The following is a 17,726-nucleotide window of genomic DNA, read 5'->3' on the forward strand; positions in this document are numbered from 1 at the left end:
TAGGTCACACAAGAGTACAGAACGGGACCACCGAGTGCTGAGGCGCGCAGCTCTTTAAGAATGATCTGTCAGCCTGGAGCGTCATGGGTTAGCATTCAATGACATTCTAATCTAGGCAATTCTGTAATTCCAGAATTCCAGCATGTTAGCTAACCCTTCCCCTAACCATAACTCTTTCTTTAACCTTAAAGTTAGCGTTAGACACCTAGCTAAAGTTCCCCACAACAAACTGAAATTCGTAGCATATTGTACGTTTTGCTAATCAGTAAGTACGAAATGCAATTACCTAACATATCATACGAAATGGAAGATGGATATCCACAAATTAATACATACCATATGAAACTTAACATATCGTACAAAATATAGTGTCTCCGATTTATGTACAGAATAATGGGGAATTCCAAACATGTTAGATGGCAGGGGTGCCTTGAGAACCACATACAGCAACTGCCCTAAATACCTCCAGGCAATTAGCGTAACGCTAAATCATTTTACACGACATATTGAGGCCAATATCACCTAGTTACAGGGACCTACACACCACAATGTGAGTGACAGGCTGAGCTGTGCTGCGCTGCGTGCGTCAGGTATGTTAACGCCTTCCTCTGAGGCAACTGCACGGGTGTTACCGTCCAGCACCACGAGGATTCCGTTTACTTCTGATCTTGGGCGCGCGCTCTCACGGTAAACGAAAAAGGTAAGTCAAGAAGCGCATTTTTTTTCTAACCGCTGGGGTCTATTTGAACTGATAAAGGACTGAACTTTCCGCTTATATCAATTTGTAATCCTATACAGTTGCGTGTAACGTGTAAGAATTACAATTATGTTATGTAAATCAATGTGATTTTACCAGCTATACACATTGGAGTGTTTTACACGCCAAACATCAAACTCTGGCTGAAATGTATGGTGACAGATTTGAACAAAGCTTTAAATATATGAACCTTATCCTATGGCGTGTTGTACATCTTTGAGATTTGGGTATTATTATATATGTATTATTATATATTATTTTTATTATAATTATTAGTATACTATTATTAGACCTTGCGTTTGTTCTTCTATGGACTACTCTGCACTCTGTGATAACAGAATACCTTGACTAATACAAAGATAATCAGAGGGAAAACACAGACAGACGCCACATGGGCTTGCGGTATGACAGTATATAGGCCTATATGTTACCTGTCGAAAGAAAAATAAAAACGTTATGGTTTAATTATTGAACGTGATATAGCCTGGAAAAGTTCCTCTGCTTGAGTTAAAAGGTGTCGTTTTTGTTTGACATTTTAATTGAACCTTCTTGTCATGACAAATGCCAACGCTTCCTTTTGTATAGGCTAGACATAGCTCTAGATGTTCTGTTCAAAGAGAGGCTAGCCAACCCGTAACCTGAAAAAGAGAGATTTGTTGATCTAGGATACTTGTGGGTATTGCAACAGACAGTGAGCATGACTGGGTGAAAGTGGAAGTGACAGGGTGAAAGTGACAGTTAAAGTGACTGGGTGAAAGTGACTGGGTGAGAGTGACTGGGTGAAAGCATGACTGGGTGAAAGTGAAAGTGACAGTGAAAGTGACTGGGTGAAAGTGACTGGGGGAAAGTTAAAGTGACTGGGTGAAAGTGACTGGGTGAGTGACTGGGTGAAAGTGACTGGGTGAAAGTGACTGGGTGAAAGTGACTGGGTGAAAAGTGACTGGGTGAAAGTGACAGTTAAAGTGACTGGGTGAAAGTGACTGGGTGAAAGTGACTGGGTGAAAGTGACTGGGTGAAAGTGACTGGGTGAGAGTGACTGGGTGAGAGTGACTGGGTGAGAGTGACTGGGTGAGAGTGACTGGGTGAAAGTGACTGGGTGAGAAAGTGACTGGGTGAAAGTGACTGGGTGAAAGTGAGTGAAAGTGACTGGGTGAAAAGTGAAAGTGACTGGGTGAAAGTGACTGGGTGAAAGTGACTGGGTGAAAGTGACTGGGTGAAGTGACTGGAAAGTGAGAAAGTGACTGGGTGAAAGTGACTGGGTGAAGAGTGACTGGGTGAAAGTGACTGGGTGAAAGTGACTGGGTGAAAGTGACTGGGTGAGAGTGACTGGGTGAAAGTGACTGGGTGAGAAAGTGACTGGGTGAAAGTGACTGGGTGAGAGTGACTGGGTGAAAGTGACTGGGTGAAAGTGACTGGGTGAAAGTGACTGGGTGAGAGTGACTGGGTGAAAGTGACTGGGTGAACTGGGGAAAGTGACTGGGTGAAAGTGACTGGGTGAAAGTGAAAGTGACTGGGTGAAAGTGACTGGGTGAAAGTGACTGGGTGAAAGTGACTGGGTGAAAGTGACTGGGTGAAAGTGACTGGGTGAGAGTGACTGGGTGAGTGACTGGGTGAAGTGAGTGACTGGGTGAAAGTGACTGGGTGAAAGTGACTGGGTGAAAGTGACTGGGGGTGAAAGTGACTGGGTGAAAGTGACTGGGTGAAAGTGACTGGGTGAAAGTGACTGGGTGAAAGTGACTGGGTGAAAGTGACTGGGTGAGAGTAGCATTTATATGGGAGAGAGAGCAGCCTTTTCTGAGTCTCTCCTAATGATTAATGGGGGGTGGGGGGGGGGGGCATTATTTTCTTTCACACGACCAAGCAAATAAAGGAGTACACCGACCAGCTAAACTTGAATAGGACTAGTTTCTTAAATGGCACCCTATTCCCGTTATAGTGCACTACTTTTAACCAGGTTACCATAGAGCTCTGGTCAAAAGCAGTGCGCTATATAGGGAATAGGGTGGGATTTGGGACGTTCTCTCTCTGGTGGCTGCTAATGCTGTACCTACCAGGGGCTCTCTCTAACTCCTCATTCCTACTTTAATACACTGTTATTAACATGTACCAGGGATTCGTTTGAATGTAGTGGCCCCTTGTTTTTGCCGTTGCTTAGTTGAGAAGTTAATTAAGTAGTGGTGAAGTAAATGTATTTTCAGTCTGTATCAGTAAAAGCATGTTGGAGTAAATTGAGCAGAAGTGGCTTCAGACAAGGCTACTGTAGGCCTGTACAGACAAGGCTACTGTAGGCCTGTACAGACAAGGCTACTGTAGGCCTGTACAGACAAGGCTACTGTAGGCCTGTACAGACAAGGCTACTGTAGGCCTGTACAGACAAGGCTACTCTATGGCCTGTACAGACAAGACTACTGTAGGCCTGTACAGACAAGGCTAATGTATGGCCTGTACAGACAAGGCTACTGTATGGCCTGTACAGACAAGGCTACTGTAGGCCTGTACAGACAAGGCTACTGTAGGCCTGTACAGACAAGGCTACTGTAGGCCTGTACAGACAAGGCTACTGTAGGCCTGTGCAGACAAGGCTACTGTAGGCCTGTACAGACAAGGCTACTGTAGGCCTGTACAGACAAGGCTACTGTAGGCCTGTACAGACAAGGCTACTGTAGGCCTGTACAGACAAGGCTACTGGAGATATGAACAGGTATTTTAGGAAAACCTATGGCCTGTAAGACAAGGCTACCATGCCGCTACTGTTTTCAGACAAGGCTAAGGCCTGTGACAAGGATGTAGGCCTGTGAGAATTATTTGTCACGGTTGAAGACTCCTGTCAACCCAAATGTGTGGTTTTGTATTAAACTGTTACTGAGTAAGACAAGGCTACTGTAGGCCTGTACAGACAAGGCTACTGTAGGCCTGTACAGACAAGGCTACTGTAGGTCAAGGCTACTGTAGGCCTGTCCATTTCATTCCTGTACAGGAAGGAAGACAAGATAGGCCTACCAGCAACCCACGACAATATATCTGAGAGGCTCCCCAGTATTTTAGGAAAACCTAATCCTACCATGCCGTTGTTTTCAGCCTACTCACCTGAAGACCTGAAGAAGTGAGAAGACAAAGGGATGATTATCTCAACCCAAATGTGTGGTTTTCATTAAACTGTTACCTAGCACATCTAGGTCTCCATTTCATTCCCACCTACTTAGGCCTACCCAACCTACGCATATATCTGACCTACCTCCCGCCTCCCCCCTCCTTCCTACCTACCTACCTACCTACCTACCTACCTACCTACCTACCTACTTACCTACCTACCTACCTACCTACCTACCTACCTACCTACCTACTTACCTACCTACCTACCTACCTACCTACTTACCTACCTACCTACCTGCCTAAATTACTGTAGAGCAGAGCTATGTGAACAGAGATATGCTATTAATCAAGATTTAGGTGATTTCAAGTATTAGCACTACGCAAACACAAAACAGACCCTCGACACAGGAGAGCGAAAGAGCCTGCAACTTGCTCCATGATCACATCATCATCACCTGGCAGGTCACTGTTTTTCTTCTGTCGAAACAGAAGACCTGTTAGGATCCTTTTGTTCTCCAGTCTGTCAAAGGTGACTGTCCTTTACATGAAGTGCACTGTTGTAAAGCATTGGACGATTACAACCGTACATCTCACCTTGTTCAGAGGATTCCCATATTTAAGTTTAGAATAACTGTCAAGTAGTAATGGAAGAGATGTGTTGTTATGTACAGATACAATTATCTCAGCTCACACCCCCCTCTCCTCCTCACACTTCCTCCATTACTTCCTCTAGAAATGCAAACATTCATTTTGTGTTGGGTGACACAAAGGAACAGACAGCTAACTGTTCATATGCTAACAGACAGCTAACTGTTCACATGCTAACTGTTCATATGCTAACAGACAGCTAACTGTTCACATGCTAACTGTTCATATGCTAACTGTTCATATGCTAACAGACAGCTAACTGTTCACATGCTAACTGTTCATATGCTAACATACAGCTAACTGTTAATATCTAACAGACAGCTAACTGTTCATATGCTAACAGACAGCTAACTGTTCATATGCTAACAGACAGCTAACTGTTCACATGCTAACTGTTAATATGCTAACAGACAGCTAACTGTTCATATGCTAACAGACAGCTAACTGTTCATATGCTAACAGACAGCTAACTGTTCACATGCTAACTGTTCATATGCTAACATACAGCTAACTGTTCATATGCCAACAGACAGCTAACTGTTCATATGCTAACAGACAGCTAACTGTTCATATGCTAACAGACAGCTAACTGTTCAAGTGACGCATTTAGCGCGCACCACCGCTAACTAGCTAGCCGTTTCACATCCGTTACACCAACATATTAAGAATAATGATTGACATATTTTTCATTAACGTTATTTTGATGAATTTATTCATACTCTTTCATCCTTCCACAAGATATAGTCCCGACACAAATCTAAAGTTCCTATCCAAGCCGGCTGGTCGTTCGTTCTATTGGCTCGGTTGCAAGAGTTGTTCAGTCTTTCTGTTCTGTATCTATGAACGCGACCCAGTCGTTTGGTCTAAGTGTTCCATTGCCATACTGGCTGTCAACGTTCTTATCCCCTTGCTAGCTAGCCAACTACAGCTAATTTACAGTCACGTCAAACAGACAGAATAACAACAGTAGCTGCATTTATTTAAGCTGTTTTCTAGTGACATTTATGTGGATACATCCATAACAATGAGCTAATGAGGCGCAATTTCACCTGGCATGGACAATGTGCTCTCTCGTTAGTGCACTGTTGTTCAGAGGAGCTAGCCAACAACACAGCTAACACAATCACTTCAAACGGAAGCTGGAAAGACTGCGAACTAGCTGCACTTCGTTTCGTTTGACCTTTTTTCAATTGACATTTCTTTGTATATATCCATAAAAATGATGCCAGCTTATTCATGATTTTGACTGGCTGAGAAATGTTGCCTGCCTATTTATCTTGTCCCGACATGTTCATTACTATGGTACAGCTGGAAAACAAATTTTCATTATTGAAACAATGTTGCAAATGTCGGAAAGACAGACAGCAAGGTTTATACAAATCTCCGCTGTTGAAAACTAAATGTAAGTCTAAAAGAAATGTGAGATGACATCTAGATGATTTTTATAGTGGAGATAAAGGTTATAAATTGCCTGGCTGGGCTGAGGAGACAGTGGATTGCTCAGTCAGATGGAACAGAGTAAATAGGCATTTTAACATCATGGATTTAGCCGGTGGTAACTTGTGGAATAGACACCGGCTGGAATGGGCAGGTATGTAGAGAATGAGGGTGTCTGCTGGGCAGGTATGTAGAGAATGAGTGTTTCTGCTGGACTGGTATGTAGAGAATGAGGGTGTTTCTGGTATGTAGAGAATGAGGGTGTCTGGGCTGGTATGTAGAGAATGAGGGTGTCTGCTGGACTGGTATGTAGAGAATGAGGGTGTCTGCGGGACTGGTATGTAGAGAATGAGCGTGTCAACTGGACTGGTATGTAGAGAATGAGGGTGTCTGCTGGACTGGTATGTAGAGAATGAGGGTGTCTGCTGGACTGGTATGTAGAGAATGAGGGTGTCAACTGGGCTGGTATGTAGAGAATGAGGGTGTCTGCTGGGCTGGTATGTAGAGAATGAGGGTGTCTACTGGGCTGGTATGTAGAGAATGAGGGTGTCTGCTGGGCTGGTATGTAGAGAATGAGGGTGTCTACTGGGCTGGTATGTAGAGAATGAGGGTGTCTGCTGGACTGGTATGTAGAGAATGAGGGTGTCTGCTGGACTGGTATGTAGAGAACGAGGGTGTCTACTGGGCTGGTATGTAGAGAATGAGTGTGTCTGCTGGACTGGTACTGCATGTCAGAGTTACTTTAGAATGGAATAGGCAAAGCCAAAACGCACTTAATTAATTAATTAAAACCCTTTTAAGGACATAGCTGAATAATGTGTTAGTTCAGTCAGACCCAGTTCGTCCACATCGTAGACCTTTCCATAAATGGAGAATAAACGGTGATGTAAACGATCCCCAACATGTGACATGAAGCGCTGCGTATGTTGATGCGCCATTCATAGAGTATGACATACGCTTATAAACGATTTGTGGAACTGTCATGGGGTGCTTACGAAGCCTTACCGTATGCCATCTCATGCCTTTGCAAGTTGTGCGTTGTTTAACGCGGGACCCATCCTCCTTAATGTCGTTATCTGTCATGTCACGGTCAGGGTCAGGGTAATTTTAGATTACACAGCGGCAGGAATTCAACCACGGACCATATTTATTCATCAGTGGTGTGGCTTGATGTGTGTTAAAAGGGGGGGACATTGAACGAAATTCGGATATAGAGTGTGCAGTTCCATGATAGGAAATCGTGCATGTTACTTGTTAGAGGGGCGGCAGGGTAGCCTAGTGGTTAGAGTGTAGAGGTGGCAGGTAGCCTAGCGGTTAGAGTGTAGAGGTGGCAGGTAGCCTAGTTGTTAGAGTGTAGAGGTGGCAGGGTAGCCTAGTGGCTAGAGTGTAGAGGTGGCAGGTAGTCTAGTGGTTAGAGTGTAGAGGAGGCAGGTAGCCTAGTGGTTAGAGTGTAAAGACGGCAGGTAGCCTAGTGGTTAGAGTGTAGAGGTGGCAGGTAGCCTAGTGGTTAGAGCGTTGGACTAGTAACCGAAAGGTTGCAAGTTCAAACCCCCCGAGCTGACAAGGTACAAATCTGTCGTTCTGCCCCTGCACATGCAGTTAACCCACTCTTCCTAGGCCGTCATTGAAAATAAGAATTTGTTCTTAACTGACTTGCCTGGTTAAATAAAATTAAAAGAGCCGATTTGGACATATTTGTATATAAGACTGAACATATGGAGCTCCATGTATATTTGTGTATATATTAAAGTAAATGATGAAATATTCGGTACGTACCTTTATGATTTATATTTACCTGATTGAGATATATTCATTTGTTGTTTGTGTAACTCAGTTTTTGTCCCCCCCTCTTGCCTATTCATTGTATTGTGGTAAGTGTGTTAGGATAAAGGCAGGAAGTTGGGCCTTCGGGAGGGGGAGTCCTTGCTAGGTGCGGGAGCGGTATTGTTTTTTGACCATACAGACATACAGACATAATATGTATTTTCCATATCAAGTATTCTCTGCTTTAAGTTGATTGGAGAATAATTTATTTGTTAGATATCAGAAGAATAAACATTTTTGTTGCACCATATCCCTGGATGTCATGGAATGTTTGGCCGTTTGGAAACCTTGAGTGTGGACTGTATGCGTACCAAACAACCCCGCTTCAGGCTTGGGCAGTGGCTATGGTAAAGACGAAAGGAAGCCACTACATTACTCATTCTTTAAGTGTGAGATTGTTTACACGGGAGTTTGTTTGGGCTGTTACTATCTTATCTTTTATCAACTAATAGACTTGCATAGACTTGCCCATCTCTCTGTCAGGTACTGAATATGAAACTCAACATCCAGCCGCCACACTGTGTAGTCACCTCATGGTGTATCTCAAATCAAAATCAAATCAAATCAAATTTTATTTGTCACATACACATGGTTAGCAGATGTTAATGCGAGTGTAGCGAAATGCTTGTGCTTCTAGTTCCGACAATGCAGTAATAACCAACGAGTAATCTAACTAACAATTCCTAATCTACTGTCTTATACACAGTGTAAGGGGATAAAGAATATGTACATAAGGATATATGAATGAGTGATGGTACAGAGCAGCATAGGCAAGATACAGTAGATGGTATCGAGTACAGTATATACATATGAGATGAGTATGTAAACAAAGTGGCATAGTTAAAGTGGCTAGTGATACATGTATTACATAAGGATGCAGTCGATGATATAGAGTATAGTATATACATATGGGATGAGTAATGTAGGGTATGTAAACAAAGTGACATAGTTTAAAGTGGCTAGTGATACATGTATTACATAAGGATGCAGTAGATGATATAGAGTACAGTATATACATATACATATGAGATGAGTAATGTAGGGTATGTAAACATTATATTAGGTAGCATTGTTTAAAGTGGCTAGTGATACATTTTACATCAATTATCTAGCCTCAGAATTCATTAGGGATTTTGCTTGAGTCTCAAATGGCACCCTATTCCCTATATAGTACACTACCTTTGGCTGGAGCCTTATGGGTCCTGGTCAAAAGAAGTGCACTACATATGGATTAGGATGCCATTTGGGATGTGGCCTTAGTCTTTGTTTTGTTTTAGTGTTGGATTGTCATCGGTCACTTTCTCCATCTAACTCTGATGCAGGGTAAGAGGATAGCTAGTTTTGAACCACACCTCCTGCTGTTGTTGCTTTGAACATACTCCCTTACTCTTTTAGGAGCCCTTAATCCTCTTGGTTTCTGGAGGAACATAGGGGCCCTTAATCCTCTTGGTTCCTGGAGGAACATAGGGGCCCTTAATCCTCTTGGTTCCTGGATGAACATAGGGCCCTTAATCCTCTTGGTTCCTGGAGGAACATAGGGCCCTTAATCCTCTTGGTTCCTGGAGGAACATAGGGCCCGTAATCCTCTTGGTTTCTGGAGGAACATAGGGGCCCTTAATCCTCTTGGTTCCTGGAGGAACATAGGGTCCTTAATCCTCTTGGTTCCTGGAGGAACATAGGGTCCTTAATCCTCTTGGTTCCTGGAGGAACAAAGGGCCCTTAATCCTCTTGCTTTCTGGAGGAACATAGGGTCCTTAATCCTCTTGGTTCCTGGAGGAACAAAGGGCCCTTAATCCTCTTGGTTTCTGGAGGAACATAGGGTCCTTAATCCTCTTGGTTCCTGGAGGAACATAGGGGCCCTTAATCCTCTTGGTTCCTGGATGAACATAGGGCCCTTAATCCTCTTGGTTCCTGGAGGAACATAGGGGCCCTTAATCCTCTTGGTTCATGGAGGAACATAGGGCCCTTAATCCTCTTGGTTCTTGGAGGAACATAGGGCCTGCAGGAACATAGGGCCCTTAATCCTCTTGGTTCCTGGAGGAACATAGGGCCCTTAATCCTCTTGGTTCCTGGAGGAACATAGGGCCCTTAATCCTCTTGGTTCATGGAGGAACATAGGGCCCTTAATCCTCTTGGTTCCTGGAGGAACAAAGGGCCCTTAATTCTCTTGTTTCCTGGAGGAACATAGGGCCCTTAATCCTCTTGGTTCATGGAGGAACATAGGGGAGGAACATAGGGCCCTTAATCCTCTTGGTTCCTGGAGGAACATAGGGCCCTTAATCCTCTTGGTTCCTGGAGGAACATAGGGCCCTTAATCCTCTTGGTTCCTGGAGGAACATAGGGGCCCTTAATCCTCTTGGTTCCTGGAGGAACATAGGGGCCCTTAATCCTCTTGGCCCTTAATCCTCTTGGTTCCTGGAGGAACATAGGGGCCCTTAATCCTCTTGGTTCATGGAGGAACATAGGGGCCCTTAATCCTCTTGGTTCATGGAGGAACATAGGGGCCCTTAATCCTCTTGGTTCCTGGAGGAACATAGGGCCCTTAATCCTCTTGGTTCTTGGAGGAACATAGGGGCCCTTAATCCTCCTGGTTAGTGGAGGAACATAGGGCCCTTAATCCTCTTGGTTCCTGGAGGTAGAGCTCTGCTACGCAACCCGAGCCCGATGGGCCACAACATTATACATCAGGTCAGGGCCGGGTAGAGCCTGTTTATTCATCAATAACTAGGGTACGGGCAGGGCTTGGGTATCACTGAATTGATCATTAACATTTTGAAGCTGAGCCGTTTGTTTGTGCTCTGCTGCACAGTGGTGTTAGAAGTGCTTTAACCTCATCAAATATAAAACCAGAACATTGTCTACAGGAGATATTATTTGACCTAAAATAATAATGTGCCTTGAGTTTTGACAGAGTTTCGAATGATGAAAGGTAGCTAGTTTACAGCTAACTGCTCTCTGTCTCGTCATTGAGCGGAACAGCAAGCAGAGACGTTACTATGGATATTCATACAAGCAGAGTCACGCACACAGCGCATGCAGAGCAGGGAGCGAGGGACAGACAGACAAGCAGCTAACGGATACTAAAGGGGGAAGTTATTTCTGATTTCTGGTTTGGGCAGGGCCTGGCAGAAGCAATCGGGCCTGGGTAGGGTAGGGCCTGAACATCGCTGGCATGGGTAGGGCTTACAATTCATGCCCGTACAAGGCTCTACTCGGAGGAGCAGAGGGACTTTTACTAAAGATCTCCAACGCTGCCAGACTTGGGCTACTTTTCTTGCTTCTGGCCATAGACAAGTGGATGTTTTTTGAGTTTCGCTATTACACGTTGAACATACTATAGGTTTAACTCACTTCGGGAACCTGTTTCGCAAATGTCACAGACATCATTGCAACGTGTTGGTGATAACGACGCAGACGACAACAACTCATCAAACATCTCTCTCTAGTATTTGAATAGATGGAACAGAGAAATGTGTTCTTCTCTATTGGAGTTTATCATTTTCAGCTGTTTGTTTGTTTCTTCAGTTCCTTTAGCATCTGAAAGAAGTTGGCGTCCCTCTAGTTGTTTACGACTGATGGGTTTGGGTGGAGCTGGGGGGGGGTAGGTGGGTGGGGGGGGATAGGTGGGTGGGGGGGGGGGGGTAGGTGGGTGGGGGGGGGTAGGTGGGTAGGTGGTTAGGTGGGTAGGTGGGTAGGGGGGTAGGTGGGTGGGTGGGTAGGGGGTAGGTGGGTAGGTGGGTAGGGGGGTAGGTGGGTAGGTGGGTAGGGTGGGTAGGTGGGTGGGGGGTAGGTAGGTGGGGGGTGGGTGGGTAGGTGGGTAGGTGGGTGGGTAGGTGGGTAGGTGGGTGGGGGTAGGTGGGTAGTAGGTGGGTAGGTGGGGGTGGGGGGGTAGGTGGGTAGGTGGGTGGGGGGGGTGGGGGGGTAGGTGGGTGGGGGGGAGTTCGGTGGTAGTGTTCCTATTCTAGTTATACGAGTGTGTACCCCGAGAAACCTCAGGTTGGTGGGAAACACCGACAGTTTTTCGGAGTTGCAGTTTGGGTGGAACAACGGCGGCTGGGAGAGGAAGTGGGTGGGGGGGGTTCGGTGGTAGTGTTCCTATTCTAGTTTGGCGGCTGGGAGAGGAAGTGGGTGGGCGTGTCCATCCCTTAGTGCTCAACCCTGTATAGACCTGAGACCTGGCAAACTTCTTCAAGCACAAAAAAACACAGGGTATGTCAGTCTCTATAGAGAGTCTAGACTCTCTATGTGATTATCTGTGTGTTTACAGCGTGTCATCAAACGCCCAAATACCAGACGAGACCATCTTTCATCAGACTCCAGGAGATCCTTAAAGACTTTAAGAGAATTGAGACACTCCTGAACATCTAACTAATTGACTGTGTAGCTCTCAGCTTTGTGAACATGTGTCTGCACTTGTCAGGGGATAGCCTCTTCGCTCTTCTAATCTCTGACCCTTTTGTTTACTCGTTAGCTTAGCGTTTAACTGACGAGATCATATACAATTACGTGGCCCGTAATAAAAAGTCAGTCCAGAATTTTCCAAACTATTAGCAGCAGCTGTTCAAAGCCTTTACAAATGGAGTCAACGACAAAGGCCTCAGATTTTTTGATTTGACAGATTGTTTCCCATAAAGGCAGTTTGGATTTTCCATCTGATTGTTGGTTCAGATTTGATCTGTGTTTGACACTATGCCAATGCCAATGTTTTTAAACACCACAGATATTCAAATACGGACACCTTACCACCTCTTTGTCAAGCAGAGATAGTCATACAGTCTTTAAGTGTGTGGGGTGCTCTGCCCTTTGGCTTTAGTGTTTTATCTTATCAGTAGTCAACATCCACTGCTGTGACAGGGAGTGGTTCCCCTGCAGAGTTAGATTACCTTAGCTTCTGTAGGGCACAGGCCAGAGCCCAGCCAGATACACCTAGCTCTGGTTCACATTTCCTTTATTTAACTAGGCAAATCAGTTAAGAACAAATTCTTATTTACAATGACAGCCTACCGGGGAACAGTGGGTTAAATGCCTTGTTCAGGGGCAGAACAACAGATTGTTATCTTGTCAGCTCGGGGGATTTGGTATAGCAACCTCTCGGTTACTGGCCCAACGCTCTAACCACTAGGCTACCCTGCCACCTCTACACTCTAACCACTAGGCTACCTGCCACCTCTACACTCTAACCACTAGGCTACCTGCCTCCTCTACACTCTAACCACTAGGCTACCTGCCACCTCTACACTCTAACCACTAGGCTACCTGCCACCTCTACACTCTAACCACTAGGCTACCTGCCACCTCTACACTCTAACCACTAGGCTACCTGCCACCTCTACACTCTAACCACTAGGCTACCTGCCACCTCTACACTCTAACCACTAGGCTATCTGCCACCTCTACACTCTAACCACTAGGCTACCTGCCGCCTCTACACTCTAACCACTAGGCTACCTGCCACCTCTACACTCTAACCACTAGGCTACCTGCCACCCTCTAACCACTAGGCTACCTGCCGCCTCTACACTCTAACCACTAGGCTACCTGCCACCTCTACACTCTAACCACTAGTCTACCCTACCACCTCTACACTCTAACCACTAGACTACCTGCCACCTCTACACTCTAACCACTAGGCTACCTGCCGCCCCTCTAACCACTAGGCTACCTGCACCCTCTACACTCTAACCACTAGGCTACCCTACCGCCTCTACACTCTAACCACTAGACTACCAGCCACCTCTACACTCTAACCACTAGGCTACCCTGCCGCCCCTCTAACCACTAGGCTACCCTGCCGCCCCTCTAACCACTAGGCTACCTGCCACCTCTACACTCTAACCACTAGTCTACCCTACCGCCTCTACACTCTAACCACTAGACTACCTGCCACCTCTACACTCTAACCACTAGGCTACCCTGCCTCCTCTACACTCTAACCACTAGTCTACCCTACCGCCTCTACACTCTAACCACTAGACTACCTGCCACCTCTACACTCTAACCACTAGGCTACCCTGCCTCCTCTACACTCTAACCACTAGACTACCTGCCACCTCTACACTCTAACCACTAGGCTACCTGCCACCTCTACACTCTAACCACTAGTCTACCCTACCGCCTCTACACTCTAACCACTAGACTACCTGCCACCTCTACACTCTAACCACTAGGCTACCCTGCCGCCTCTACACTCTAACCACTAGGCTACCTGCCACCCCTCTAACCACTAGGCTACCTGCACCCTCTACACTCTAACCACTAGGCTACCCTACCGCCTCTACACTCTAACCACTAGACTACCTGCCACCTCTACACTCTAACCACTAGGATACCCTGCCGCCCCCTCTAACCACTAGGCTACCTGCCGCCCCTCTAACCACTAGGCTACCTGCACCCTCTACACTCTAACCACTAGGCTACCTGCCGCCCCTCTAACCACTAGGCTACCTGCCACCTCTACACTCTAACCACTAGGCTACCCTGCCTCCTCTACACTCTAACCACTAGGCTACCCTGCCGCCTCTACACTCTAACCACTAGGCTACCTGCACCCTCTACACTCTAACCTCTAGGCTACCCTACCGCCTCTACACTCTAACCACTAGGCTACCTGCCGCCCCTCTAACCACTAGGCTACCTGCACCCTCTACACTCTAACCACTAGGCTACCCTACCGCCTCTACACTCTAACCACTAGACTACCTGCTGCCTCCCTCTAACCACTAGGCTACCTGCCACCTCCCTCTAACCACTAGGCTACCTGCCACCTCCCTCTAACCACTAGGCTACCTGCACCCTCTACACTCTAACCACTAGGCTACCCTACCGCCTCTACACTCTAACCACTAGGCTACCTGCCACCCCTCTAACCACTAGGCTACCTGCACCCTCTACACTCTAACCACTAGGCTACCTGCCGCCCCTCTAACCACTAGGCTACCTGCCACCTCTACACTCTAACCACTAGGCTACCCTACCGCCTCTACACTCTAACCCAGGGGTGTCAAAGTCAAATGGACGGAGGGCCAAATAAAAAATTTAGCTACAAGCCGAGGGCCGGACTGTTCGAATGTTCATTGAAAAATTTTTAAATGACGCATATAGTCTAGTGAACCTAATTGAACCTACTGAAAACCTAACAAATATATTCCAATATGATCAGATAAATAAAGCAATATTTTCTTATGGCTCTGTCAGTAATCTTTAATTTTCAACAGACACAAAAGACAAATTTCCTTTATATAAAAATCCCCATAACATGAACATTAAATGAAAGAAACCGGTATTCAAGGCACCATCAGTAGCCTATATTTTCTATTTTAGCAAAAGTGGGCTAAATTTACTTCAAAGAAAAAAACAATAATAGCAATTTTCTATCATCCACTCAACTGAAATATTTTTAAAATATAATTGGATTGAAATACAATAAAATAAAGTGCAAAAATCTATTAATCAAAAACAACACTTTGTTTAAGGAGAAGTAACATGCAGTGAAAACAAATATTAAACTTGAACTTTTAAACTTGAACTGAGTAAAAACTCTAAATATGTGATTGCACAGTAATGTTCACTTGTTTGAGGTTGAGGGTGATACTTGGTGGTGTCCCATCTTTTCCACAAGTTCATCAATGTTCGGGGTAAGGCTCTGAGCTGAGGAAATCCTCAGAATTGAGTGGAGGTGTTCAGCAGTAAGTCGACTTCTGTGTGATGTTTTGTTCAGGTTCATCAAAGAAAAAAGTTGTTCACACAGGTATGTGCTGCCAAACATAGACAACGTTTGAGCAGCCTGGATGCGCAGCTGGGGCATTGTGTCGGGGAGGAAACGGGCGAACTCCGCAGCACCCACTGCCGCATATTTTGCCCTCAGTGCATCATTGCATTGGAGGTCAATCAACTCCATTTGGAGGTTTGGTGGTGAGCTTTCCACGTCAACAGCAAATGGGTTACCGAGCAGTTCCAACCTGCTTTTTTGTGCTTCAAAGTCAGCAAATCGGCGTCGAAAGTCAGCGGCAAGCATACCTATTTTATCAGCCAACTGTGCGCTCGGGAACGCACTGGTAGAGAGCTTCTCTTTCATGGTCTGGCAGCTGGGAAAGTGGCTCAAATTTTCTTTCCGCATCTGCGTCTCCCACAGAGTCAGTTTGGTTTTAAATGCCTTCACTGTACTGTACATATCAGAGATGACATGATCCCGACCCTGCAGCTGCAAGTTCATTGCATTCAGATGACTCGTAATGTCACACAGAAAAGCCATTTCACACAGAAACATTTCGTCTCGGAGTTGTGTTGTGTCTTTCCCTTTGCTGTCCAAGAACAGACAAATCTCCTCACGAAGCTCGAAACATCTTTGAAGCACCTTTCCCTGGCTTAGCCATCGCACCTCTGTGTGATAAGGCAAATCACCATGCTCCGTTTCTAACTCCGTCAGAAATGCCTTGAACTGGCGGTGATTCAAACCTTTGGCTCTGATAAAGTTAACTGTGCGCGTGATGATGCTCATTACATGCTCCATTTTCAAGGCTTTACCGCACAACGCTTCCTGGTGTATGATACAATGATAAGCTGTCAGCTCACCTGTCGCGTTTTCCTCTTGCATCTTTTCCCGTATCTTCGCCACCAGTCCGCTCCTGTGTCCACACATCGCAGGTGCTCCGTCGGTTGTCAAACCCACGAGTTTTTCCCAAGGCAGCTCCATCTCATTTACACATCTTGACACCTCTTCATACAAATCATGCCCCGTAGTTGTGCCATGCATAGGACGTAAAGCCAAAAACTCCTCTGTCACGCTTAGGCTGGAGTCCACTCCGCGGATGAAAATTGACAACTGGGCAATGTCAGAAATGTCGGTGCTCTCATCCACAGCCAAGGAATATGCAATGAAATCTTTTCCCTTTTTCACAAGCTGCTCTTTTAGATTGATGGACAACTGGTCTACTCTCTCGGCAATGGTGTTTCTGCTCAGACTCACATTTAAAAAGAGTTGCCTTTTTTCTGGGCAAACTTCGTCACAAACTTTAATCATGCAGTTTTTGATGAAATCCCCCTCCGTAAATGGCCGGGCTGATTTAGCGATCTCTTCTGCCAAAATAAAACTGGCCTTGACAGCAGCCTGGCCTTGTGATTTGGCTTTTTGAACAGAGCCTGTCGAGATTTGAGGCCTCGTTTTAATTCCTCTGCCTTTTGTAGCCTTTGTTCCATGTCCATATTCTTGTTTTTGTCCGCGTGTTTCGTTTCATAATGTCGTCTCAGATTATACTCTTTCAGTACCGCCACACTTTCTCCACACAGAAGACACACAGGTTTTCCAGCTACCTCCGTGAACATATACTCCGACTCCCACCTTGTTTGAAACCCCGGTTCTCAGTGTCCACCTTCCGTTTTGCCATTTTTGATGGGTATCTGAAAGTTAATTTTACTGTGATGCTGACGACTGCTGTGCCAATAAATATTGAAATGAAGCAGCCTACTGCTCGGTGCGTCACCGTTGCATTGTGGGAAATGTAGTATTGGTGCGTGTAAAAGATCTGCGGGCTGCCGGCTTGCTGCGGTCTGCGGGCCGGTTCTAATAATAAATCAAGATCATCCCAGGGGCCGTAAAAAACCTTCTCGCGGGCCGGATGTGGCCCGCGGGCCTTGACTCTGACATATGTGCTCTAACCACTAGACTACCTGCCACCTCTACACTCTAACCACTAGGCTACCCTGCCGCCCCTCTAACCACTAGGCTACCTGCGACCTCTACACTCTAACCATTAGGCTACCCTACCGCCTCTACACTCTATCCACTAGACTACCTGCCACCTCTACACTCTAACCACTAGGCTACCTGCCACCTCTACACTCTAACCACTAGGCTACCTGCCACCTCCACACTCTAACCACTAGACTACCTGCCACCTCTACACTCTAACCACTAGGCTACCCTGCCGCCTCTACACTCTAACCACTAGGCTACCTGCCACCCCTCTAA

At 45.9% G+C, this 17,726-nt stretch overlaps 1 protein-coding gene across 2 annotated transcripts in view; it reads left to right on the forward strand.

Moving 5' to 3' along the window:
- The first annotated feature begins 580 nt into the window (after nucleotides 1-580).
- Nucleotides 581-17,726, forward strand: part of LOC135518423 (cingulin-like protein 1) — a 115,317-nt gene continuing 98,171 nt past the window's right edge. For both annotated transcript variants that reach the window (XM_064943595.1, XM_064943596.1), the window contains exon 1: nucleotides 581-700. The gene's annotated coding sequence lies outside the window, so the exon portion shown is untranslated. The remainder of the gene's footprint in view (nucleotides 701-17,726) is intronic.

The sequence above is a fragment of the Oncorhynchus masou genome, chromosome 28 (genome assembly GCF_036934945.1).
Source record: "Oncorhynchus masou masou isolate Uvic2021 chromosome 28, UVic_Omas_1.1, whole genome shotgun sequence".
Taxonomy (NCBI): Eukaryota; Metazoa; Chordata; class Actinopteri; order Salmoniformes; family Salmonidae; genus Oncorhynchus; species Oncorhynchus masou.